This window comes from Pholcus phalangioides, unplaced genomic scaffold (assembly GCF_987345545.1).
Source record: "Pholcus phalangioides strain wild (caught in Gottingen) unplaced genomic scaffold, Ppha-v1.0 ptg000027l_1, whole genome shotgun sequence".
Lineage (NCBI taxonomy): Eukaryota > Metazoa > Arthropoda > Arachnida > Araneae > Pholcidae > Pholcus > Pholcus phalangioides.
This window is the reverse complement of record NW_028301617.1, coordinates 5590135-5618081: the sequence shown is the minus strand read 5'-3', so window position 1 is coordinate 5618081 and position 27947 is coordinate 5590135. Positions and strand designations below refer to the sequence as shown.

The following is a 27947-nucleotide window of genomic DNA, read 5'->3' as shown; positions in this document are numbered from 1 at the left end:
ACTCATATAACTTCTCCCCAGTGTGAATTCTTTTATGCTTCTTCATACTTGTGATGATTGAAAACATTTTACCACAACAGTCACACCGATATGGCTTTTCTCCGGTGTGAACTCGTTTGTGTCTTTTCAAATTGCCGATTTCAGAAAACGTTTTCCCACAAAAGTCACATTCGTACGGCTTCTCTCCAGTGTGAACTCTTATATGCCTTCTCAAATCAGAGCTGTTCGAAAATGTTTTCCCGCAGCACTCACATTTAAGCACATAATTTTCAGTGCCAGAGTTTTCATGAGAGATGGGTTGGACACGCTCAACACTCAGTGTTGTTGGGATTAGAACAGAACCATCTTCATACTCATTGTATCCATCATGTGATCTCATACAAGATGATTCGCTCATTTCTAAGTTATTCTGGAGTTAGAAGAATATTAAAGATGTGTTCCAATTTAGAGAGGAATTTTTCTCATCTACCACATCTGATTCGATACTGCTAGGAAAAACTGGTCTTGAGTGACCAATTTTACTGAATCGCTGACTTTCTCAAGGCATTCACCTGAAAAGAGAAAAACGTAATATTATATTTACTTTAAGAGAATCTATATGGGGGGAGATATTTTATTAACTCAACATTGATTCCAGTGTAATGTGTTTACAATTGTATTTCTCATTTTTTGAGATGAATGATATGGTAAGACAAAATACAGTTGTGAATTTAGCTCCCTCTACTACCCAAATAAGAAGATTCAAAAATTGCTGCTGTGCAACAGTGGTTCAGGGTTCAGAGGCATATTTACAGGGCGAGGGGGGGGGGGGTGTTAGCGAGCTATAGATCAGGGCAGCAAGTTAAGAGAGGCAACAAAGGGGTGGAACGAGTGGTCAAAAGAATTAGTAGAATGAGAAAGAGGTGGAAAAATTGGTGTGGTCTATAGGCAGTAAAACCATAAATCTGTCTGCTTAGAGAGCAAGGGACTGAGTGAATGAATGACCAAATGAGTGACCTAGAGAGTTTGCAAGAATGAGTGTGACCAAAAAAAGACCAAGAGACAAGGTAAATTACTGACAAAAAAGTGAGCCAAAGAGCCAATAACTGGGTCAGTGAGGGAATGATTGAGTGACCCAGGGAGTTTGCAAGCATGCGAGTGACCAAAGCAGAGCGCAAGAATTTGAGTGACCTAGAGCAGTGGTTCTTTAACTTTTTCCACCCATGACAATATTAATCCGCGGCTCCCCAGGATGGTCTTGAAAAGACAATGAGACAATGCATACTCTCAGTATTTTTGCATCAAAATTTCCTCTCATTCAATTTTTTTATTCATTTTTCTATTTCAACTACTACAGTATTACATTCATGTCATCATCAGACATTGGTGGTCCATATGTATTGATCTTAAGTTTGCTATTGATTTACATTTCACACAGTTTCAATGTGATTTGTATGCTGCTTATGCATTACCATTGAATTTTGAATTTCATTTTATCTCAAAAACTAGAGGCAATCTGACAAAACTAATGCCAAATTCGTAATCAGCAACCCCAACGTACCCTTAAATATCTTTGCAAACAAAATTGGTGTTGAGCATTATTATCGAAATTAAAACTTGACAAGAGAACATTGTAACTCGTACCAGAAAGAGCTATTTTAAAACTATTTGCAGTTTTGAAATCAATAGGCTTTCTGGCAGGTGTGGGGGTTTTGGACAGGACACACGGGATAAACTGTCTAAAACTGTCCAAAAGTGTCTGAAACTGTCCAAAACCTATAGTTTTTTTTTCATAATACCAATGTATGAAAACAAAAATACTAGCAGAATATATATAAAACCAACTAAATCAAAAATTTTTCAAAAGGCGTAAAATCTTTCAATTTTTAAGTCAATTGTTTCACCATTTTAAGCTTGAAATCTGATGGTAAATTCATATAACTGTTTAAATAAACACTCTGTTTTAAATTTTTTAGTTTGTTGTAAATGCTATTTTTAGACATGTTCTACTTCACATCTCATTTTTCATGTATGATTATGAAGCACCTACTATATGCTTATCCAAGACAGTGCTTATCCAAAACACTGCAGAATCTGTCAGAGTGCTTTTCTTCAGAAAATATATTATACTGAAGGTACCAAATATGCATAATCACAGTTATAATCATTGCATTATTGTAAAACTCAACACAAATAGTATGCTTTATTAGATAACATTACAGTGGAGAACCTCCCCTAACAGACACTCTCCGTTAATGGACACCTCACATTAGCAGACACTTTTCTGATCCCAGGTCCTATGGAATAGAGTTTTAATGTATTTCACTCCTCGTTAGCAGACAGTAAAAGCAGACAAACTCTAATTTTTTTCCAAACTCCAATTTATTAATTTTTGGTCATAAACCGAGGATTTATCATATTAAGCTAGGACAGCAGTCTTCAACCTTTTCCTGGTCGCGAGCACCGCCTTCACCTGTCATCAAAAGAAGAGCACCCTTATGGCAAGTTTTTTTAACATACGAATGCATGAAATCAGGATGATTTCAATTCTTGAATGCAATTTTGCACAAAAAAAGTTTAATTGGAATGTTGATCAAGTGCTCGCGAGCACGATATCAGACACGAGCATTGAGCACACTGGGTGTATCTGGGAGCACCATGGTGCTAACGAACAATGGGTTGAAGGTGCCTGAGCTGGGATTATGTTTAATCCCAAGCTCATGTAAGTAAATATGATAAATCGATAATTAATTACTCAATTTACTGAACGTAACTCTGGTCTAGGATGGTGAATTCCAATAGTAATGCTGGTTTTGTTTGTTGGTATGTGTGAAGAACGCCACCATTACAAGATGAAATGGCAAAAGCTATGGTTCCGAGAAACAAAAAATAAACTGTAGGCAAGATAAGAGACAAAAAACATGAATTGTTGTTTGGATGCTGTATTCGGATATGTTTGTATTAATTGTTCTTGCGAGACTGTATTTTTCCGAATGAAAATTATGACGAAACAGCTTCTGAGAAGGGCCCTTCTTGTGTTATGCTGAAAAGTATTATATTATACAAGATTTTTATGGACTCTACTTATTTCCATTTCTCTGTTCACATATTTTTCATTTAAGTAAAATTCTGTGCTAAAACAGAACTGAGTACACAAGCAATGATTCGAACAATGGTCAAATTATTTTATTTCCTTATTTGAATAAACTTACTGTAACCCCACGCATTGACAAGCATGCCGTAAAACTTAAGGGATACCAGCGCTTTTTCAATGTTGGGGTCTGGTCTGCTTTTGGCATGCCGGAAAAAACCAGGTTAAAAAGGATCACGGCATGCATTCAACTGATTCAATGGATTTTTTGAATAAATACGTCTTTTTTGTAAAAATCACTCATTTTCAAAAACCACTTTTCTTTAAATATTCATTCCTCTCATTCTTCCTCCAAAATAATTCAATCTATGCATTACTATCTCATACAATACAACATCAAGTTTGTGCTGCCATCTGTCGGTCACCTTTTGAGTTAGTCATATTTACAACATTACCATTGGGTGATATTACACATACATTAGCATGATTACCGTCCACTACGTTGCCTTTGAACATATTCGGCTAAATACCCTACGGATATGTTAGCAATTTCCCTATTGTCGAAATAAATAACAATTCACACAGGATATTTTTCCCTGGTCTCATGGTGAAGGTCCCGTGGACAACCATCCTGTATTTCCGGCAAAATTGTAATACAACTCGGGAGAGCAGGTGGATCTGCTGCCCAGAGCGCTGGACCAGAAGGGGTTACAAATTCACTCTTTAACTGTTTCTTCTACTTGGCAAGGGGCACCAAAATGCCTGTTTGCCCTGGGTGACAATGTATGTAGTTGCAGCCCTGAGTAGAACCAATGTGTTTCAAACACTAATCTAGACCTGATTCTTTAGAGGCCCCTGGAAGAATAATTATTAGAATATTCTAAGAAAGCTGATTGGTGAAAATCAAGTAGAAGTAAAGCCATGGCAGGTGATTAGGGAGACCTCAAAGACCTGTGAAAAAGCGCAGATGTGAAGCTTTTAAGTAGAAATGTAAAAAAAGAACGGTATGACTTACTCTTAGAATCCAGTCGAACAACTTGTAGAAACCCCCACAAGAGGAAAGCTGATGTTATAATAGCATTACCTAAAAAGAAAACAATTTTCAAAAAATCAATGCTTTCTTGCTCCGAGAATATGTAGAAAATTTGATGATATTATTAGACAGCACAGCAATCATTGTATATATTTAAGAAGGCTATAAAAGATTGTATACTCGAAACGACAGATATTGAGCGGTTCGTTTCCATTTGATGGTTAATGAATTCGTAAATTTTAAGGCATAAAATTTGTATACAGGGTGTTCTGCTAATGGACCGACAAACTCAGAGAGTTGTTAGTAGGCATCAAGAGGAACAAAAACTGCAATGGGACATGGTGTCGCAAACCACATTGAGAGGGTGAAAATCGCGAAAACAGCATGCAGGCTCTGAGTCCAGAGGAGAAGATGGATGGACCACTACTACTAAACCAGACATGCACCTTGTCCATATTCCTCTGCAGAACCTCTAATGAATTGGTACATGAAAAAATTCAGTGTCATCCAAAATATCAGGCTCAAAAAATGAAAAGGAAATCAATTCCGAAGAGGTGGTTTTTACTGCTCCCCATCTTCCCCTTATTGTTATATGGGATTGGGGATTATCATTACACAGAGAATTTTCAATACATAAACTACCAGAACAAATAAAATATCTTACTTTTTACGGCAATTGTGAGTGTGAAGCCCTAGACCAGAGGATCACAACATTATAATTTCAGCAGAACCGTAAATGGTTTCATACTGTTCCGCAGAACCTCCAGTCCTGTAAAAGATATACATATACAGTGAAACCTGTGTGCAATGATAAATCTGCTTATAACGATACTTTCTTTGGTCCTGGCAGAATTCCTATTCACTAGGAAACAGCGCAAATACCTAAACGCTTTATAACAATAACCTGTCTGTAACAATATTTCTTGTAGTCCCTACAGTATCACCGCTGTGGTGGTCGAGTGACCCTAGTGACGGACTCGCATCACGAGGCCCTGGGTTCAAACCCCACCACCGAACAGAGGTGGTCAGCTGAAGTTGGTTTCTCTGGTTCTCAACTTCGAGGCAAGAATGCGAGCCCATCTCTCCTTTAAAAAGTCTCGCCACAGAGACCTACAGACGGTATAAACGTAATTCAATCATTACAATTCACTCACTTCACTTCTGAAATATAGATGGCAACACTGAAAAGTCAGACATAACATTAGATACACACTCAGAGTGTTAAGCGCGCACACACACTTACACATCCAGCACAACTCACTAGGTAGTAAATTGTTGCCCATAGATGGTGATAGACTTGAGTTGTGTTTGATTTGAAAGAAATGAAAGTCCTTACAGTATCATTACAGCAGGTTATACTGCATATACAAAGTTTTTTTTTAACAACTGGCTGTTGCGAAGATATATTATAAGAGAGATAATTCAGCAGGGAAATAGAAGGGATAAATAGAAGGGAAATCAAACTCACGTCCTTTTACTTTCCGGGTGAATGGCCTAGACCACTAAACTACAAAGGCAACGAATCTCTCAATCTTTCCTTCGAGCTTGTATGTACTGAAAGATGACTGTACATAGATGGCCAGACATGACTCAGGCCAAGCTCACAATTGCTGCCGCTGCCACTAGATGGGGACTTAAGAAAGGATGATGTCACTCACCGCTACCATATGAAGGTTTTTAACAACTGACTGTTGCAGAAAGATATTTTAAAAAAAACAACCTTCGTATGGTAGCGAAGAGTGACGCCATCCTTTCATATACTGTATATATAAGGTGCATAGGTAACAGGGCATATGTATTTTGCCAGAGAACTGTTGATTCTAGAAGCATACTTCCAGTTACAACTAATTTCCAAATAACGTGAAGTACTCAGACACGTCATTCATGTTGCAAAGGGTTGTATACGCCTAGTTATTTAAAAAAAAAATACTTTCTATACCATCCCTGTGTGCCTAAAACCAAATTACAAAGTTGCTGCCCTGTCTCTTCTGATGCCAACAAAAAAAAATTCCTTTTCTAAGTGCAATGTTCACTTCCGATATTGGCATTTGAAAAACAGAGGGAATTTAGGAAAAAGGGCGTTAAATGCGGGTAAAACCATTTTTTAACATTTAATGCTGTTTTTTTCCCCCAACCTTTTCTCTTTTTTCTTCAAATTCAAACATCTCATTGAGTATTGTGCTTACAAACGAAAAATTGTTTTGGTTGACATCAGGAGAGACAGAGCAACAACTTCCTAATTGGGTTTTTAAGCACACAGGGACATCACTCGTTTGGTCATTCCCGTGCTCTCACACTCTCCTATGCTCACAGCCACTCTTTCAGTCATTCATATGCTTGCACATTGTTTTGGTGGCTCACATGATCGCATACTGGTTGTCACGCACATGATCGCATACTGGTTGTCACTCACATGATCGCATACTGGTTATCACTCACATGATCACATACTAGTTGTCACTCACATGATCACATACTGGTTATCACTCACATGCTCTAGGTCACTCTTTTGGTCATTCATGTGCCTATACATGCTCCAGGTCACTGACTGACTTAATCCCTTGCTATGTAGGTCACTCTTTTAGTCATTCACATGCTTTCACACACGCCTCTACTTTTGGTCATGCCTGTGCTTGCAAACTCTCTAGGCCACTCTCTTGATCATTTACTGACCCAGCCTCTTACAATATCGGCAGAAGCGGATTTATTTAGGATTATACAATTTTTGCCACCCTTCTCCCATTCTAATAATTTTCTCTTCCCAGCATTCCTCAAATTTGCCGTTCTGGGATATATTCCACTAAGCTGCCACCTCCTCCTCCCCCCCCCCATAAAAAACAACCAGTGAATCAGAACAGATTAAAAATCACCATATAATTAGAAGATATTCAAAAGCATGTACAAAAGAAAAATGGCTTTTTCCTAGGAGCAGGTTTCCTATGCCGCACGTAACGTGACTCGACCAGCGCTGGTCCAAAATGTGTAGATTGCAAGATCTGATGTAAATAAAGCAAGGTGAACCTGTTTTACTGCATTGTCCATCATTTTTTAAAGGGATTTGTTCACATTTTACTGTTCAATACCAGTGTAATTGTTTTTTTACAAATGAAGCACTTTCATTTCTCACTCTTTGCTAAGCATTGTAAATATTGTTTATGCCTCTTCATGCCTTAAAAATACAGAAGACAACTGAATGCTATTGGGTAGCATCAGAATCACCAAACCTAGAATAGGCCTATGTATCCAACTGCTTTGAAATGCAAACTGTTGTTTCACTTATTTGCACCATAATTTTGAATGATGAATGTTATAGTTACTGTCCAAGACCACGAAGTAATAAATACAAAATTATTTTTCCCATCCAGACAGAAGTTTTTAATGACTACTATACTTGTTGAACCCTCAAACTAAGCAAATGAAAAATTAATCAACCAAATGGTCCACATACCCCCCCCCCCTCCCAAATAACCTTAAAAATGATAAAATTTCTGCTTTGGCAGAATCATTAATTGCATTCTTCAACATTTGTAACATTCGGCAATATATCAATGATTTTCTGCTCAATTAAAATCAGGGTTAGGGTTTTGGACAGGACACGCGGGATAAACTGTTCAAAACTGTCCAAAAGTGTCTAAAACCTCCAAGTTTCAAAATGTTATGTGGAAACCTTTTGGATTTTAATGATACTAACATATTACAAAAATTACTAGCAGAAAATAAAACTAAATCAAAAATATTTCAAAAAGGTGTCATTTGTTTTTTTTTCCTAAGTACACTTTCACCAAATTGATGGTTCTAAGTTGGAAATCTGATAGTAAATTAATATCACGTATATAACTGTTTAAATATAAACACTGTTTTCAGTTTTTTAGTTTGTCATAACTTATGTTATTTCTACTCCACATCTTATTTTTCATGTATGATTATGAAGCAGGCACTGTATTTAGTACAGTGATTGTCCAAAACCCTGCCGAATCTCTCCAAACACTTTTCTTTAAAAAATATATTATATTGAAGGTACCAAATATGCATAGTCACAGTTATAATCATTGCATTATTGTGAAACTCAACATAAACATTATTTTTTATTAGATAGCAATATAATGTGAATATATATCAATGGTGTAGTGTTTATTTGATGCAAATTGTCCCGTTTTGACTTTTCAAACTTTTTTTTTTAATTTTAAATAGATCTTTCTATTTTACATTCTCAATTTTTAAAAACTAATTATAAATAAAGGGAAATATATCTGAAGAAAATAAGGCCACTATGTAGCACCTACTCACGACTAACAAAACACAATTTCACAAACACTGATTACGCCTATATGATGATAAAAGACTTCAAGACCCGAAGTTTTTGTTAAATTTAAATTGCTGCGGTTATGAGGCTAGGAGCTAATATTTTACCGAATAAATTCAAGCTATATTTACAATTCTATCATTCAATACTATCAATACAATACAATTGCACAATTCATGCAATTACAATTCTATCATTCAATACGAAAAACACTGGAAGAAGGCTTATCAAAAGACTGTCTTTAACACGTTTTTTTTATTTTCATGTCTCCCAAGTCATGCATCAATTGAAAGAATATTTTCAAATTTTGTTATCTTAGAAATCATTTTAGCACAGATAGGGCAGCTAAATTAGTTATGTGTTATATCGAGTGTTAAAAGGTGCAGCTGCACTTGATTATTAGTTCTAGATTATTACGTAAGTTTAATTTCATTCTGTAGTCATATCTACTGTTTTTTTCTGATTTCCATGCAACAACTTTTTATCCCATTCTCGTATCTTTCATGTTTTCATAAATCTAATATCTAACCTCAAGACAGTTCAGTTTCAATTTTTTGATAACCTGATATCAGTCATATAACCCTTTGCACATACTGTTTTGAATTTCAAAATTTTATATTTAATGTAATTTTAATATTATAATATAATTTATATAATATAAAGTTTATTATTTGATTATAGAAGTTACCTCTTCATCAAATTGCAAAGTTTTTCACTTAGTTATAAATATGAGGTTTTGGACAGTACAATTTTATATTTTACAGTACTATCCAAAATCTTGCCAACTCTGGTAAATATTGTTTATGCCTATTCATGCCTTAAAAATACAGAAGACAACTGAATGCTATTGGGTAGCATCAGAATCACCAAACTTAGAATAGGCCTATGTATCCAACTGCTTTGTAATGAAAACTGTTGTTTCACCTATTTGCACCATAATTTTGAATGATGAATGCTAGTTACTGTCCAAGACCATGAAGAGTAATAGATACAAAATAATTTTTTTTTCAACCAGCAGAAGTGTTTAATGACTACTGTACTTATTGAACCCTCAAACTAAACAAATGAAAAACTAATAAATCAAATGGTCCACATACACCCCCGTCCCCAAATAACCTTTAAAGCAATACAATTTCTGCTTTGGCAGAATCATTAATTGCATTCTCCAACATTTGTAATATTTGGCAATATATCAAGGATTCCCTGCTCAATTAAACTCAATTACATAAATTTTGTTGATAGAATTTGTGGTAAAAAGTAGGACAAACCCGAGCAAGTAGGACATTTTACTGAAAAGTAGGACGAGTGGGAGCCCTGAAAATGGGTGCTTGTTGCACACCTCTAGCCAGTTTAATTTCTGACCTCACAGCAAAAAATCATGGCTCTTAATTAATATTCTTGTACTGAAATGGGTATTCTACTACCTCTCTCTGATATTTGGTCAAACTTTTTGAAACACCCTGTATTGTTTTCAGATAACAAAAAAACATTCAGAAAGTGACAAAAAATTTATAAAATGAAAAATTATTTACACTCTTCATGTTTCCAACCCTTTGCATATACTGTTTCGAATTTCAAAATTTTATTATATTTAATGTAATTAATAATATAATATAATTTATATAACATAAAGTTTAATTGATTATAGAAGTTACCTCTTTATCAAATTGCAAAGTTTTTCACTTATAGTTATAAATAGGAAGTTTTGGACAGTATGGTAAAAACCACGGTATTTACCATGGTTTTTACCGTACTGTCCAAAACCTTGCCAACCCTGATTAAAATCAATTACACAAATTTTGTCGATAGGATTTGGTAGGAAAAGTAGGACAAAAACTAGAAAGTAGGACAAAACCAAGAAAGTAGGACGAGTGGGAGCCCTGTAGACTGTATATAGCCGCCCTGATCTGATGCGCCTCGCTAGGAAAACGCGTAGCGTAATGATGTAACACGTTTCTGTCGGCGCGAAACAGTCTGATTCGGTTCACGCTGCGCAACAAACCTATGTTCCTAAGAAAACCCGGCTTTACCGTTCCCACGCAAGATGAATTGACGAGATCAGGAAAGTGGCTGGAGTCAACTGGATGGCTAAGGAATCAGGCAGAGCAGAATGGAAAAACTTAGACCTCCATACAGCGGTGGATTGAAAATGGCTGTTGATGACGATATACAAATACACACTTTTATATAGCACTATATATATATTAAGCACATACACAGGTGTGAAGCTTATTAGTGGATCCACGCCATGAAAGGGTAAATATTGTCGACTGTGACTGAACTGACTTGACTTGTTTTACGCCTCTTTGTACTGTGACTGAACTCGAATTTACCGAATTTTCCTCGAGCAGATATGGTCAGCTCATACTCAGAAAGGAAAAAAAAAAAAACATAGCAGTGACGTCACGTCACGTGATGAAGTAAGAGGGTGGGGGGAAAATGGGAAAGCCGCGGCTGGAGACAAATTACGCTTGTTTCGGTAAAAAAAGTCACGTGACATAAAAAGGGAAATTCCCCTTTTCTCTTTGGCGACTTTCTTTTAGCGGTTTCCGCTCTAGTCTGTTGGCGCTTTTCTTTCTGCTAGTTCGTTTTCTTCTATACAGACAAGTAATCAAGGTTGCCAGATCAAACCAGTGATCGCTCTTTTCGAGGGGAACAGTACTCCCAAACAAACCGTAAATCGGAAGGGCGCATCAACTTCAATTGTTCATTTCGGCAAGAAAAATTTAAAATAAATGCTTCAAACTCTTCTGTTCTGAAGATAAATTTTCAAAGAAAAAAATTTTTTGGAGCTGAATTTCCGTGAAATATGGTGTCCCAAGAAACTATCAAATTGCCAAGGGCAAAATAATCAAGTGTAAATGAAGAAGTAAGTAAGTAATGTGTGTGTGTGTGTGCGTGTGCGTGCGTGTGTGTGTGGTTTATTGCGGCTCGTAATTTTCTTTAATATTTTTTCATCTCAATATGTACCAGTGATTCCCAACGTGGGCGTTAACGCCCCCTGGGTGGGGGGCGATGGAATGTTCCAGGGGGCGGTAGAAGCTACGGGTATAGAGGTCCTCAACAAAACACTGAGGAGGAGGGAATTGGGTCATGAAGCATAGCATAGGATTCTAGCATAGGTTAGATTGCGGTGGGAGAAAAAAATTTCTGAAGAAGGGGGTGATGGGACAAAAAAGGTTGGGAAACTATGATATATACTACAGTAGAACCTCTGGATAACGGACACCCATGGGCTCATAAATTTTGTCAGCTAACGGGGGGTTGTCCGCTAATTGGGAGGTAGGATATAAGGTGCAGCCTCGTTTATACGACTTTTACATCTATACGATGTTTGGCTTCGGTCGCAATTATTTCTTATTGCATTTTAATGTTAAAATGTACATGCTACTGTGTGAACGGGGTGGTGATCACCGATGATCGCACACAATCAGTCCTCTCGATATATATATATATATATATATAAAGTTCGATTAAATCTCACTACATCTATTACTTTTACCAACGATTATTCGTAGGTCCCAAGAGTAAAGTTGGAGACGAGTCTGATATAATTAATGTATAGAAAAATTTATATATGTTACGGTAGAAGCCCAAAGAGTGGTTTTACCAAGTCGAGTTTTGGTAAAAGCTGACATTTAGTAACTTTCATGAAAATGAGTAAAAATGCGAATTTTTTAATTTCTATAAATTTTAAAGCTTGTCATTTATTAATCACAGCGATCCCAATGTTAATTAAAATCTTAATTAATTAACTAATTAGTCGTTCAAATTCGTGAAAATTAGTAAAATTTCGAATTTTCTGATTTTCATAAATTTCAAAGCTTGCCATTTATTAATCAGCGATTCCGATACTAATTAAAATCGTAATTAATTGACTAATTAGTCATTCAAATTCGTGAAAATTAGTAAAATTGCGAATTTTTCGATTTTCATAAATTTTACAGCTTGCCATTTATTAATCACAACGATTCCGATGCTAATTAAAATTGTAATTAATTAACTAATTAGTCGTTAAAATTCGTGAAAATTAGTAAAATTGCGAATTTTCTGATTTTCATAAATTTGAAAGCTTGCTTGTCATTTCTTAATCACAACGATCCCGATGCTAATTAAAATCGTAATTAATAAATTAATAAATTAAGTCATTCAAATTCGTGAAAATTAGTAAAAATTCGAATTTCCTGATTTTCATAAATTTCAACGCTTGCCCTTTATTAATCACAACGATCCCGATACTAATTAAAATCGTAATTAATTGACTAATTAGTCATTCAAATTCGTGAAAATTAGTAAAATTGCGAATTTTTCGATTTTCATAAATTTTACAGCTTGCCATTTATTAATCACAACGATTCCGATGCTAATTAAAATTGTAATTAATTAACTAATTAGTCGTTAAAATTCGTGAAAATTAGTAAAATTGCGAATTTTCTGATTTTCATAAATTTGAAAGCTTGCTTGTCATTTCTTAATCACAACGATCCCGATGCTAATTAAAATCGTAATTAATAAATTAAGTCATTCAAATTCGTGAAAATTAGTAAAAATTCGAATTTCCTGATTTTCATAAATTTCAACGCTTGCCCTTTATTAATCACAACGATCCCGATACTAATTAAAATCGTAATTAATTAACTAATTAGTCGTTCAAATTCGTGAAAATTAGTAAAATTTCGAATTTTCTGATTTTCATAAATTTCAAAGCTTGCCATTTATTAATCAGCGATTCCGATACTAATTAAAATCGTAATTAATTAACTAATTAGTCGTTAAAATTCGTGAAAATTAGTAAAATTGCGAATTTTCTGATTTTCATAAATTTGAAAGCTTGCTTGTCATTTCTTAATCACAACGATCCCGATGCTAATTAAAATCGTAATTAATAAATTAATAAATTAAGTCATTCAAATTCGTGAAAATTAGTAAAAATTCGAATTTCCTGATTTTCATAAATTTCAACGCTTGCCCTTTATTAATCACAACGATCCCGATACTAATTAAAATCGTAATTAATTGACTAATTAGTCATTCAAATTCGTGAAAATTAGTAAAATTGCGAATTTTTCGATTTTCATAAATTTTACAGCTTGCCATTTATTAATCACAACGATTCCGATGCTAATTAAAATTGTAATTAATTAACTAATTAGTCGTTAAAATTCGTGAAAATTAGTAAAATTGCGAATTTTCTGATTTTCATAAATTTGAAAGCTTGCTTGTCATTTCTTAATCACAACGATCCCGATGCTAATTAAAATCGTAATTAATAAATTAAGTCATTCAAATTCGTGAAAATTAGTAAAAATTCGAATTTCCTGATTTTCATAAATTTCAACGCTTGCCCTTTATTAATCACAACGATCCCGATACTAATTAAAATCGTAATTAATTAACTAATTAGTCGTTCAAATTCGTGAAAATTAGTAAAATTTCGAATTTTCTGATTTTCATAAATTTCAAAGCTTGCCATTTATTAATCAGCGATTCCGATACTAATTAAAATCGTAATTAATTAACTAATTAGTCGTTAAAATTCGTGAAAATTAGTAAAATTGCGAATTTTCTGATTTTCATAAATTTGAAAGCTTGCTTGTCATTTCTTAATCACAACGATCCCGATGCTAATTAAAATCGTAATTAATAAATTAAGTCATTCAAATTCGTGAAAATTAGTAAAAATTCGAATTTCCTGATTTTCATAAATTTCAACGCTTGCCCTTTATTAATCACAACGATCCCGATACTAATTAAAATCGTAATTAATTGACTAATTAGTCATTCAAATTCGTGAAAATTAGTAAAATTGCGAATTTTTCGATTTTCATAAATTTTACAGCTTGCCATTTATTAATCACAACGATTCCGATGCTAATTAAAATTGTAATTAATTAACTAATTAGTCGTTCAAATTCGTGAAAATTAGTAAAATTTCGAATTTTCTGATTTTCATAAACTTCAAAGCTTGCCATTTATTAATCAGCGATTCCGATACTAATTAAAATCGTAATTAATTAACTAATTAGTCGTTAAAATTCGTGAAAATTAGTAAAATTGCGAATTTTCTGATTTTCATAAATTTGAAAGCTTGCTTGTCATTTCTTAATCACAACGATCCCGATGCTAATTAAAATCGTAATTAATAAATTAATAAATTAAGTCATTCAAATTCGTGAAAATTAGTAAAAATTCGAATTTCCTGATTTTCATAAATTTCAACGCTTGCCCTTTATTAATCACAACGATCCCGATACTAATTAAAATCGTAATTAATTGACTAATTAGTCATTCAAATTCGTAAAAATTAGTAAAATTGCGAATTTCTCGATTTTCATAAATTTTACAGCTTGCCATTTATTAATCACAACGATCCCGATGCTAATTAAAATCGTAATTAATTAAGTCATTCAAATTCGTGAAAATTAGTAAAAATGCAAATTTCCTGATTTTGATAAATTTGAATGCTTGTCGTTTATTAATTACAACGATCTTGATGCTAATTAAAATCATAATTAACTAACTAACTAGTCATTCAATTTCATGAATTTTTCTGATTTCCTGCACGCCATCGAGTGCACGCGTTCCGGATATTTTAATGATCATTGGCAGTAAACTGTAATTACATCTCATTTCCGGCTTTTTTCACCTCGGCAACAACCAAAACCAATCGACAAATTTTGGAAAAAATATGTTACTATATAATTGTGATATCAATCGTAATAACTATAATTTACAAATTCTGAAAATGATTGATTACGATTGTCTTGGCAAATTTATTGAATTTAATTTATAGTAATTTTGCCAGCTAATGTTTTTCGAATAGCCAAAAATCTTATTTCTATTAATTATCTTTAAACGAATTTCCAAATCAAAGTTGGTTCAAAGAATTATTCTCTATCATTGCGTAAGCAGGGTGGGTTCCAAGTGCAGTATAAGTAGGGTGACCATACGTCCCGTATTTCCCGGGACAGTCCCGGTATTTTCAGTTTTTTTGGTCGTCCCGAGTTTTTGGCAAAAGTGTCCCGGTTTTTCCCGTATTTTACACGAAGCCTACATGAATATTTACTCTTTATTGAAGTCAAAGATTGACATTATTTTTCAACTCATAAATTATTTTATGATAATTACAACTATAAATAAGAATATTAATCTCCCACATTCGTCTTGGTGAACGTTTTTCTTCGTGGAATTCATTTTAATCGACTTCAATTTGCAGTAATGGTTGATTTCCCACCATTTTGATTTCTCTGCAATTTCAACAATATTTGGCAACTTTGTTTGATTTTGGCGTCATTTTTGGCGATAATTGGCGCTGTTCCGTATTTTCCCATATTTGGAATCTTAATGTCCCGTATTTCTCTCGAGGAAATATGGTCAGCTTAAGTATAAGTAGTTGTTCCATTTTTAATTTTCTGCAAATTTTAGAACTGCTAGAAATCCTGTATGAAAAAAAAAAAAAGCCAGCCTGATTCAAAACCACTTGTCTGAACTCTGAACTATCCTGTATATGAATAACTTTTTAATCTTTTTTTCACAAAAAAATTGCTAAATTTTGTCGGACAGTTTTGTCTACTCTACGTAGGGTGACCATACATCCCGTATTTACCGGGACAGTCCCGGTTTTCTTTGTTTTTCTAGCCATCCCGACTTCTTTCTGCAAAAGTATCCCGGTTTTTCCCGTTTTTTACATGACGCTTACTTGGATTTTTATTGAAAATTTCTTTTTTTATTTCTTTTTTTCATTGAAGTCAAAGATTGAAATTATTTTTCATCTCATAAATTATATTATGATAATTACAACTATAAATAAGAACATTAATCTTCCACATTTGTCTTGTTGAACGTTTTATTTTGTGGAATTCATTTTAATCCACTACAATTTGCAATAACGCTTCGTTTCCCGCCATTGCGATTTTTCCGTAATTTCAGCAATGTTTGGCAACTTTGTACACTTTTGGCGTTGTTCGTGGCGATAATTGGCGATGTCCCGTATTTTACCGTATTTTGAATTCCAATTTCCCGTATTTCTCTCAAGGAAATATGGTCAGCCTAACTCTACGGGAAGTTTTGAAGCTCTTTTAAAGTGTGCTGAGGCGGACACTGTTTACCTCAAAACGAAGAACATCTCTGGTTTTGGTTTGACTTTGAGACTGGAACTAAAACTAAACTCTCCTCCCCCCAACTCTTAACGAAGATCTTTCTTATACTGTATCACTCGCTGACTCACACACAGAAGCTTGTTCAGTTTGTCTGATTCTTAGTTGTCTTATATTTGTGTCTTGGTAATTTGTGCTAAAATGTTTAGTAAATTTGTGTTATGTGTACGCCAAAGGCTTCAGTGGTGACTCTCAAATGAACAAAACCTTCTGAATAAACTTTCTGGTCGTATCTCCAAGCTCTGGATTATTTTCCCTCTGCTTCCCATTGGCCTGATGGGATCTTCTCACGGTGAGCTACTGTTTTCGCTAATCTTCTGGACTTTATATATTTTTTTCTTTTAAAATTCTAATATTGTTCGCATAAAATAATTTTATAGTTGGAATTTTATCCTCTTTTTTTCTCCATCTATTTTATTATTGTTATTGCGAGATGGATGACCGCACGGATCCTACGGTGGTCGCAAGGGTATCTTGTAAATTGCCTCCGATATGAATAAATAATATTACTTTATGGTTCGTGCAAGTGGAAGCTAATTTCGCAGTAGCACAAATAATTTCCGATATTACGAAATATAACACCGTTTTAGCAGATGTAGATGCCGACTAGCTTCATTCGGTTTCGGACTTGGTGCTTTAATCCACCAGCCGAAAACAAATACGAAGCACTTAAACAAAGGCTTATCGCTGAATTTACAGGTTCTAAATCTATGCAAATCCCCAAAGTGTTGTCTGAATTGACTCTTGGGTATAAGAAACCATCCGCTCTACTGAGACAAATGAAAGAGCTGGCAGGAAATTCAGTAACTGACGATTTTCTAAAAACTATTTGGATGGAAAGGTAACCTTTGAACTCTCAGGCCATTTTATCAGTGTCAACTGCGGATTTAACTGAGTTGGCAATACTAGCCGATAAAATTTCCGAGATACGACCAATACCGAGTATTTCTGCGATTTCTTCACAGTCAGGCCCTTCATCAGATTCTGTGAAATCTGATATTGCACAATCACATAGTGAAATATCGCAATTAAAAATTCAAATTGCAGATTTGTCAACGAAAATTAAAAATGAAAATTATTCAAGAGGGCGTACTCATTCTCGCTACCGAAGCAACAGCCGTAATTTTAGAAATCGTAACTTGAATACTACACAAGCACTATGTTTCTATCATGATAAATTTGGTGACAAAGCAACAAAGTGTTACCAGCCGTGCACATACAAATCAAAAAACTAAAGCGCGCTGCTGCATCGCTACAGCATACTTTTTCCGGTGCAGGTCCTACTAAATGTAGACTTTACGTGTATGATAAAGCGACAAATTGTAATTTTTTAATCGATTCGGGTAGTGACATCTCTTGCATTCCTGTATCACCCAATGTGAAGGACAATTCTTCACATTTTCTCCATGCAGCCACCAACACGAAAATTCCAACATACGGAAAAAAACATTTATCGTTAAATTTAGGGCTTCGTCGAAATTTTCGTTGGACTTTCCTTATTGCAAAAGTCAATACTGCTCAGGGACGCCGGAACATATCTGCTCGTGTTACTAAAGCAATACCAATCATACCAATCACCATTTGGACATAGCTCAAATATTGTACTGAAAGTGTTTTTTTTTTAATTAAAATTTTTGAAGACATATCCTTGGGACCCTTTCCGTGTGAGGAGTTGCATTGCTGTAGCTCTTTTTGTTTGCAAGTCATTTCAGGTCCAATGGACTTTCCCATACACCCTGTATATTAATTAAGCATGAGAATAAAATGAGCATCATAGAATCTGAATATCACAACGGTAATAACAGCAATAGACTTGAGACAGTACGTTTCATCGCTGATTTCAGACTAATCTCAACCCTTTGAGTGGCATTGACAAGATATCTCTCCTTATTTCAGCATCGGCAAGAGCCCAAATATTTTGTAAAGTTAATCCCTCTCTCAGTGGAACACTTTTCCCTATACCGATGGTTTACAAACTTTTGTCAACCACGGCTCCCTTGCCTAATTCATGATTCGTCAGCGGCTATTTAGGATAGATTAATAGCTATTTCCCCGTATAAAAGAACTTCAAAGCATAAATAGGTGCACAAATCAATATCTCAAGCTTGCCACGGCACCCCACTAAAAGGTTGACGATGCTTCTAGAAACAGCGACGCACACTTTGAAAAAGCTGCTCTATACCCATTACTTTTTCATTACTTTATATACTCATTTACTGCTGAAAATCATAAGGAAGCTTATTGCTATTATGCCGTGTAAAGGGTTAAAAGGCATCAATCAATAGTCTCATCGATGTAGTTAAAAAGTACAAAAAAAGTCGCTGAGAAAATAAAACTTGTAAAATAGAATAAAAAATAATAAATGCAATAATGACGTAGCTTTGTTACCTAAAGTGCTCAACATAAATATGAACAAACACACACACGGAAACATGTATTAAAAAAAACATCCTAGTAAAATGAGATGCTGTATATTGATATTCAAAGAGGAAGGAGAAATGGTTCGACGTTTGTCTTTCCATTTTTCCAGACTTCTGGTAGTGTGAGGGAGAATTTATGAAGGAAAAAAAAAAATACATAAATGACTTCAAATATATAAAAAGAAAAGATACACAATGTTTTAATTATCACCAGGAAGTTATCGTCAAAAACACCAGAAAACCTCTCCGCTACTATTTCCAGAACGCATGTGAATAATCATTTCGGCATTCTATATTTACAGAAGACAAATCTCAACGATGATTCTTGTGCATGAAAGAAAAGATGATTCGATAAACGAGATCAAACACCGATTGCATGCACCGTGAAAATTGAGACAAAAATGTTTTGTGCATCTCTTTTCTGGACACACACAAATTATAAATCATGTTGTACAATGGAAAAGTGAAGAAATTTTTTTTCAAGTAATTAAAAAAAAGGTATTTTAAATCACTATATTTATTTTAATTTGCGTGGTTTTTTTTATTACTTTTCCGCACTGCCAACGGTAAGAGCCACCATCCACCCTCTCATATGCGTAAACTTGTATCCGACCCACGTGCCCAAGCTCCTCCAATAATTTTGAAGGACAGGCTCAGGACCCCCCCCCCTTCCCCCCCCCAAAAAAAAACCAAAAAAAAATCGTTTTTTTGTAGACTGTACATACTGAACACGTGCATTCAATTAACGATAATTTGGATCTGTCGGTCTTTTCTTTACTCAGTGAAAAGGGAGCCCCTGATAAAAGCATACAATGAGTGAGTGGTTGAGCAAGTCCCTTGCTATTTTTTTTGAAGAGATATACGAAAAAACTCGTTTTCTATTGCTGCACAGTCATGTACTTTTTCCAAGAACTTTCCATGGTGTGTGTGGCAAATTTTTCTCATCTGCTGGATGATTAGTTGCATATAGGGAATGCGACCGTTTCCTACTTGCCGCTGCTAAAAGTAATTTCAAATTAGCAGTATTGGAATGATGAAACATCATTATTCTGAGCTAAAAAAAAGGACAATTACGTAATATTTGTCGCCTGAAAGAATTTCGTAGTGAATATCACTGGTAGTGTTGGTTGATATAGAGCTCTTGATTTGTTGGGGGGGGGGGGGGTGTCAAAGCCGTATTAAACAGATCCGTCAGGATTGGGGGTTTTGTGGGTGCTCGATCACCCGCGGTAGTTTGTGACATAGGTCCGAGCAACCCCCCCCCCCGAACTGTCATTCAGAAATCAAAATTTCCTCTATAAGAACAAGACAAGAATCCACAAGTTCAAAACGCTCCCGACGTCCCTGATGTTAAGGATACGGCCTTGGTTGGGATTCAGAGGCTGCTAATTTGCATCAGCTTACTATACAAGGGCCCCGAACACCAGACATGACCCCCGCTCTGTCACTATAGTAAAAAGTCTAGTCTGCGGCCCGTCTAAGATCCCAGCCGAGATGCCCTGCTTTAGGGTGGGGGTTCCACGAATAAATCATCCAGACGGAGAACTCCAATTTTCTTTGGAACCTCAGAGATATATGAGCGAGTAATGGCGAAAAAAATGTGGAATTTGAATTCAACGAAAAAGCCTAAAAGTGGGACATTTTTGTTGAGAGCGGTACGCATGGTCACACCATATATCGAAACCGAAAGTTAGGTAGTTTAAAAACCGGGTTAAACCAAAAACATCCGGTTTTTTGGTTTTCTTAGCAACCTTGGTAGGCAGTAAGTCTGCTTTTTTCCCCATCATTCTTTTTCGAATTTCATGATGGAAAATTGGTCTACCCCCACCTTATACAACTTCTGACAATAAAGTTCGGTGAATAGTCCTGTAACATTAACGTAGATGAAATGTTAACGAAAGTTACCTTACTGTCCTTCGAAATAGTCACCTCCCATTACTATGCACCGCTGAGATGTCCTATACATGTCCTGGAAACTTTGCAAGAAGTCTTCTTTTGGGATGGAGTTCAAAAGCCTCGTCACGTTTCGTTGGATGTCAGGAATATCGTCAAATCTCTTTCCTTTCAAAGCAGCGAGTTTGAGTCGTGGGAATAGGAAGAAGTCTGGAGGATTGAGCCTCATCTGGCGAGTATGGTGGATGTTCAATTTGCACCAACCCCTTTTTTGCCAGGAACTGTTTGACGATATTGGCTGTGTGAGGGCGAGCATTGTCGTGAACAAGAAACCATGAACCTTGTTGTGCGTACTGAGGTCGTACCATGCGTAGACGTTTCATGAAACGGGTCAAAATTTCAATGTACCTTGCAGCATTCATCGTCGTTCCCTCAGGTAGAAATTCCTTGTGGATAATGCTTTGACTGTCAAGAAAGGTGATTAGCATCGTTTTGATGAGTGATTTTTCTGCTCTGACCTTTTCCCGACGAGGTGATGCAGGAGAACGCCATTCCATGCTTTGCCGTTTCGTTTCAGGGTCGTACCTGAGACACCAGGACTCATCCTCAGTGATCTTTTGTTCGTTCATTTTCCTGTTCTCAGTTAAGAACCAATGCACTAAACAAGCACTTTGTAAAACAAGTCTTTCACGGAACACAAACGACGCTCAACTGAACAACGGTGGCGGCAGATGGTCAACACCTGCCGCTACGCATGTGCAGCGTTTTGCTTCGCCAGTGTTGCCAGATCGGCCGTTCTGACTTTATTCACCGAACTTTATTGTCAGAGGTTGTATATCGATAGCATCAATAAGTTTCATACTTTTCTGCGAGGACTGAATGGTGTAAACAAGAATGCTGAAGACTAATCTATAATGCACGTCATCAGTTCTTCAATATTCCCAAGGCAAAAAAAAAAAATGCTTACGAAATCTTACTGCGTGCAGCATTCTTACTGATCAAGAAATGAATTTGCAGATTTCAAAATTCCCTCTGTAGTACATGCAAGTACTGTACCAGTTCCTTTTTTATGTGATGAAAATCCCTTTCTCTCAACGTCCCATTATGGGATCAGAATTTCTTGAATTCACTTTCATTTATTGTTTGGTTAAGTGTGGCCGAGCTCTTGGAATTTTTACTATATAACTAAATTTACCTGGAATCGATTCTATACTTTATTAAGAGATGGTACTTTTTCGGCCCGAAATATACAGAAAATTCAATTTCTCAGGTTCTAAACTTTGTTTGTCATCTATAAAGAAAGATACGAGATTAAGATTAGTTTCAATAACGAGTTTAGATGGGTCACCTAAGCGATCTGTAAACGTTCCGCTTTGTCCATTTTTACAAAATTAGGTTGGGGGGGGGGGTGGGTGCAGGCCACATCAGATAACCCCCCGGGCCAAGGATTTATCATTATACGGCTTAGATGGTGGGTCACAATGAATTTCTTAAAAGGAAATTTTGAGTTCTTAGCCTTGGAATAGCATTGAAATTAACAGAAATTGGTTACGATAACATATAAAGGTATTTTCTTTCGCAATTTTGATTTGAAAAAAAAATGATTTTTTAATCGTTTGGAGGAGGGCAGGAGCCCTCCCCGTGTTCAGTCTTTGATCCCAATAATAGGCGATAGGAGGTAGGGGGGGGGGGCAGAGATGAAGAAATTGTGCTGACAAGGGTGGTCAGAGCTTTGCTGACAGGGGGGCCGCTGTGGTGGTCGAGTGGTCATAGTGACGGACTCGCATCACGAGGATCCGGGTTCGAACCCCATCGGTGCCACAGTGGTGGTCGGCTGAAGTTGGTTTTCTGTGGTTTCCAACTTCGAGGCGCGAATGCGAGCCGATCTCCCCGTTAAAAAGTCTCGCCACAGAGAGCAACAGGCCTACAACGTAACGAATATTCAATCATTACACTTCACTCACAATTTGAAGTATAGATGGCAGCACTGAAATATCAAACACAACACTAGCTACACACTCAGACTGTTAGGTGCACTCATTTTGTTCCAGACTCTGCCACGAAGCTGGGCTGGAAGAGATCTCGGCAACGGGATAAGTCCGGTGGCAGAGCCCCTGGCGTTCATTCATTGCTGACGGGGGGGGGGGGGGGAAGAGGTCAAAAATGGCTGAAAAATTGCTGACGTAATACTTGAACGGCCCCTTAAGAGGTTCGTTGCTTTTGTTGCGTAGTGGTTTAACGCGCTCACCCGGGCGAGTGAGAAAAGACATGGGTTGGATTTCCTGCAAAGAAGCAGTTTAATTTTCTTTCCTGAATTCATCATATCTTCAGCCAGGTGTTGAGACCTACCTTCGTACGAATAGCGGAGAGTGACGTTATTTTCGGAATATATTCTGAGTATTTGTTAGTACTGGAATCAGTTTTTTGCTTTTCATCAGCTCTAAATTTTCATTCAGTACGGGATTATTTCTCCTTAATTCCAGAATTGTTTTTGATCAATTCTGAATTTTCATTATTTTTTTTTTTTCATTCAAGAAATGCATTTGTTTCATGTGTTTATAATTTGGAAAAGTATTTTTCATCATTCCTTTAAATTGTATTTTAATGTTGCACTTTCTTAATGTCGATGTCCTCGAATATATGAAATCAAAGCTCGAGGAGAGTTTTTGAAATCGTCACTATATTTTATTGTGCTTATTGCAGGTGTTCCTGACGCAGATTGTGTCCAACTTATCGATCAGGATTCACAAGAGCCGTACCTCCTTATCACCAGAAAGCTACGAAAGGGAGGACTCAACATTTTTTCTTGTTCCATGTTCTACGCCTGCTGCATTTCAAGTCTGTGATTTGAATTTTGTTCCCGAATCCACCCATAACATCATTTTCAACTGAAGTAAATAAATCCACCAACTTATTAGGATTGAAAGTATGTTCCTAAAGTCAATAGATGCAAAGATGTTCGCTTAATAAACAATTTGAGACGGTACTTACATTAAGCACGAAAGTTTTGGGCATCTGCCTCTTTTACTTCCAATATGGAAGACGGATGGCAGCAATTTTCGAACACAAAACACAAACAACTCTTACATCATAACTACTTTGAGACACACACACACACACGACACTTTTCAGCATACACCAATTCGTTAGATATTCCCCAGAGGAATGTTTACTAAGTAAATGTGTGTGGTGTAGTAATATTATCAGCGTTTAGCAATCGACAAACAGACGATGATTTTCTACGGATTGATGTGATTTGCATTTACTATGTTTCAAAGTGTTTTTTTCTTTTACGCAGGTTTTCCAAAGGCAGATCTTGACTAGATGGTTAATCAGAAAACAACAAGACCCATACTCTGATATAAACCAAAAAAGCACGGTAGCCGAAGTTTTCCCTCGTTTAAGCTACTTTTCGTCTTTGATTTGAAAATTCTATTGCTGAATCCATCCGAGATGAATCCGTTCAAACCGAAACCTAAAAAAGAATGCTTGAGTGAAGTAAATAATTCCACTGCCGTACAGACTCATAGCACTGAAGCAAACAAGCAGAAACATTCGCATAAAAAGAAGAAACTTCCAAAGCAAATAAAAACCACCGAACCGACTGGGGAAGTTGACGTTAACGCGAAAACATACGATTGTGAGGTTTGCGGCAAAAAACTCAAAACAGCATCGCGCCTAGAATTCCATAAAGAGATCCATACGGAAGGGAAGGAACATAAGTGTGGTTGGTGCTTAGAGATATTTAATCGACTGGATTTTTTTACAAAACATAAATTGATTCACAAAGCTCAAGCAAAGGTACAAAAGCGTTTGCGTATGGCTGAAAGTCTGAAGAAAACAACCTCAACGCAGGTACAATATATACAATCGGCCGAAAAAACTGGCGTTGAAACAATGACATATGAATGTAACGTCCGCAAAAACACATTGCCCAGGTTCTCAAAGCTATACAACGATAGAATGGTACAAAATATACAATCGGTCGAGAAAACTGGCGTTGAAACAATGACATATGAATGTAACGTCCGCAAAATCACATTGCCCAGGTTCTCAAAGCTATACAACGATAGAATTGTACAAAATATACAATCGGCCGAAAAAACTGGCGTTGAAACAATGACATATGAATGTAACGTCCGCAAAATCACATTGCCCAGGTTCTCAAAGCTATACAACGATAGAATGGTACAAAATATACAATCGGCCGAAAAAACTGGCGTTGAAACAATGACATTTGAATGTAACGTCCGCAAAAACACATTGCCCAGGTTCTCAAAGCCATACAACGATAGAATGGCTCATACAAAAAGAAAAAAATATCAATGCAATACTTGCTCTAAGAAATTCGATCGGTTCAATTGCTTGAAGATCCATTGGGAAGTTCACTCTGTAGGAATGCCTTTCATATGTGGCATTTGCAACCGCACATTTTCAGAGAGCTCTCGTATGAAGAGACACGAAAAAGTTCACTCAGGAGAGAAACTTTACGTGTGTGACGTTTGCAACCAATTTTCAAAACTGTATCACCCAAAAGGACGCGTAAAGTTTCGTTCTACAGAAAAACCCATCGAATGCGTTAAATGCAACAAAGTCTTCACGAACCCATCTGATCTGAAAGAACACAAAAAGATTCATTTTGGTGGCAAACCCTACGAATGTGCCGTTTGCAACAAGATATTCACACAACAGTCTACACTGAGGAGACACGGGAGAATTCACATCGGACAGAAACCCAACGAGTGTGTCGTCTGTAATCGGGCATTTTCATATATGTCTTATCTGAAAGAGCACGAAAAGGTTCATACCGGATCGAAATCGAGCAAACTTGGTGACCTGAGCGATCAGACATCTTCAGAAATGTGCCAGACCAAATGCCATGAAGAAGTTCTCACCGAACAAAATGCTTACGAATGTGAGTTTTGCCATAAAAGATTCGCCACCAACAGCGGCTTAGACCTTCACAAAGGGTTCCACTCAACACACAAGTCGTTCAAATGCGGATGCGGCAATACTTTCTCATTGAAGAGTCTTTTTGACAGACACAGAAACCACGTTTGTCCCATGCGCCGCCAAGATTGTTCATTAGAGACCCATAAAAAGAATCCACGCTGAGATTTTTCTCGTTTCTGACACTCGATTGATCTGAAAAGACAGGAGAGGGATTCAATCCAGAGAATATCTTTTCTTGTTGCAAATTATTTCCAGATCTAAGTGTACGAGCGTCACAAGTGCGTGCTGGTTCCCGATTCTGCAAGTCGGCGCCGTTACGGAGCGATTAAACGGGTTTTTAACCAGTCCGTAACGGTGGCGGCTTGCAGAATCGGAAACCAGCCCCTGCACTATGTTCGTACGTTAATGAATACGTTTGGTCACACTCAAAAACCAGTTTTGCGCGCTGCAGTTTAGGATTCAGTCACGTATTACGTCAGCATCGATAGGGGGAAGAAGGGGGGGTTTCCGATTTGCTGACTTTTGATGCAGGAGGGGGGGGGGGTATTTACAAGTCCTCTGCAGAACCACTTTAGTGATCTCTAAATGTTCCGCGGATCATTCAAGTGATTTAGAAAGGTGCCCGGACCGTTCAGGTGGTCTAAAAATGTGTTGCGGGCTACTGCGGTGCTATAGAAATGTGCAGTGGGCCGCTTAATTGCTCTAAGAGTGTACCGTGGGCCGCTTAATTGCTCTGAAACTGCCGCGCGTCACTCAAGTGATACGTAATTATGCCGTAGATCGCTTATGTGATCTGGAAATGTGCCACAGGTCGCTGAAGGCTTTGGAATTGTGCAACGGGTCACTTAAGCGATCCGTAAATGCGCCCACTTAGTTCATTTCATACAAAATTAGGTTTGGGGTGGTGGACCGCATCAGATAACCCCGAGGGCCCCATTTAGCCCGCAGGGCATAGTTTACCATGTATGACTTAGAGAATGGTTCGCAATTATTTTCTTATAGAGGAATTTTGAGTTCTTACCTATCAAGTAGCATTGAAATTTACAGAAATTCATTATAATAACATGTAAAGCTATTTTCTTACGAAGTTTTAATTTTTTAAGATATTTTTTGCATAAAAAATTAAGTTTTTGATCGTCTGGGGTGCATTGGGGGAGGACTCGTGTCTCCTTGCCCCCCCCCCCCCTCCATCCCCCGCGTACGTATCCGATCACAATACACGTTAGGAGATAGAGGACAGAGCTGACGAAATTTTGTTAACAAAAGGGAGAGGGGGGGTTGTTTTAAGTGAGAAGGGTGGGTCAGGGTTTTGCAGACAAGGGGAGGGGGGGGGGGTCAAAAATTACAAAAAATGTCTGCTCCTTACTTTACCGCTGCTGGTGTGGACCCGGCTTGAAAGGAGTTTATGAGACAGACAACTGTTTGTTTCACTGATAAGCCTCATCTCATTGCTGTCGAGTTCTCCACTTTTAAGAATACTCAATATCAAAACGCAACCAGCAAGCCGGCGAAAGGTAAATGCATAGCAGGAATTATTTGCCGTCTGGCTGGCGGCAAATAATTCCTTCTATCTATTCACCTTTCGCCAGCTCTTGGTTTTCTGTGATTCCCAACTTCAAGGCGCAAATGCGAGCCGTTCCCCCCGTTAAAAAGTCTCGCCACAGAGAGCAACAGTCCTACAACGATAAATCATTCAATCATAACACTTCACTCATAGTTAGAAAAACTGGTGGCAGATGGCAGCACTACACATAACAAGCATTACAGTGAAACAAAAAAAAAACTTCACGTCAGGTTTCACTACACGTACATGCACATTCCCGCATCTACCGATTCGTTGGGGGTTCCGCGGTGGGGAGGTGTGGTGTAGTAGGTAGGGCCTCCAAAAAATGGCTCGGGTGTCCATGATGTTCTTAAGTCAGCCACATCGTTGGGCAATTTGCCTGTTGTGGCGTTGTATTTGTATTTCATTTTCATTGTACTTTCGCGAGGTTTGTGTTTTTCCCGCTTCTTTATATCAATTCGGGGTTTTTTGGGCGTTAGCAAACAGTGTATACTTTTTCCCCGGGCACTCTCAGTAATTTTTTTTTTTTCCATTTGGGCCCAATTGTTTGTGTTA

The 27947-nt window shown here is 36.8% G+C and overlaps 2 long non-coding RNA genes across 2 annotated transcripts; one reads left to right on the top strand and one right to left on the bottom strand.

Annotated features, from left to right (window-relative positions):
* Positions 1-396: 396 nt before the first annotated feature.
* On the bottom strand, positions 397-10754 carry LOC149068249 (uncharacterized). Its single transcript, XR_016195168.1, has 4 exons — positions 10623-10754; positions 4768-4872; positions 4086-4154; positions 397-551 (listed from the first exon to the last, which is right to left on the bottom strand). It is a non-coding gene; the product is annotated as an uncharacterized LOC149068249 (long non-coding RNA).
* A 303-nt stretch (positions 10755-11057) lies between these two features.
* On the top strand, positions 11058-27095 carry LOC149068248 (uncharacterized). The gene is made up of 3 exons (XR_016195170.1): positions 11058-11275; positions 23579-23768; positions 24174-27095. It is a non-coding gene; the product is annotated as an uncharacterized LOC149068248 (long non-coding RNA).
* The last annotated feature ends 852 nt before the right edge of the window (positions 27096-27947 follow it).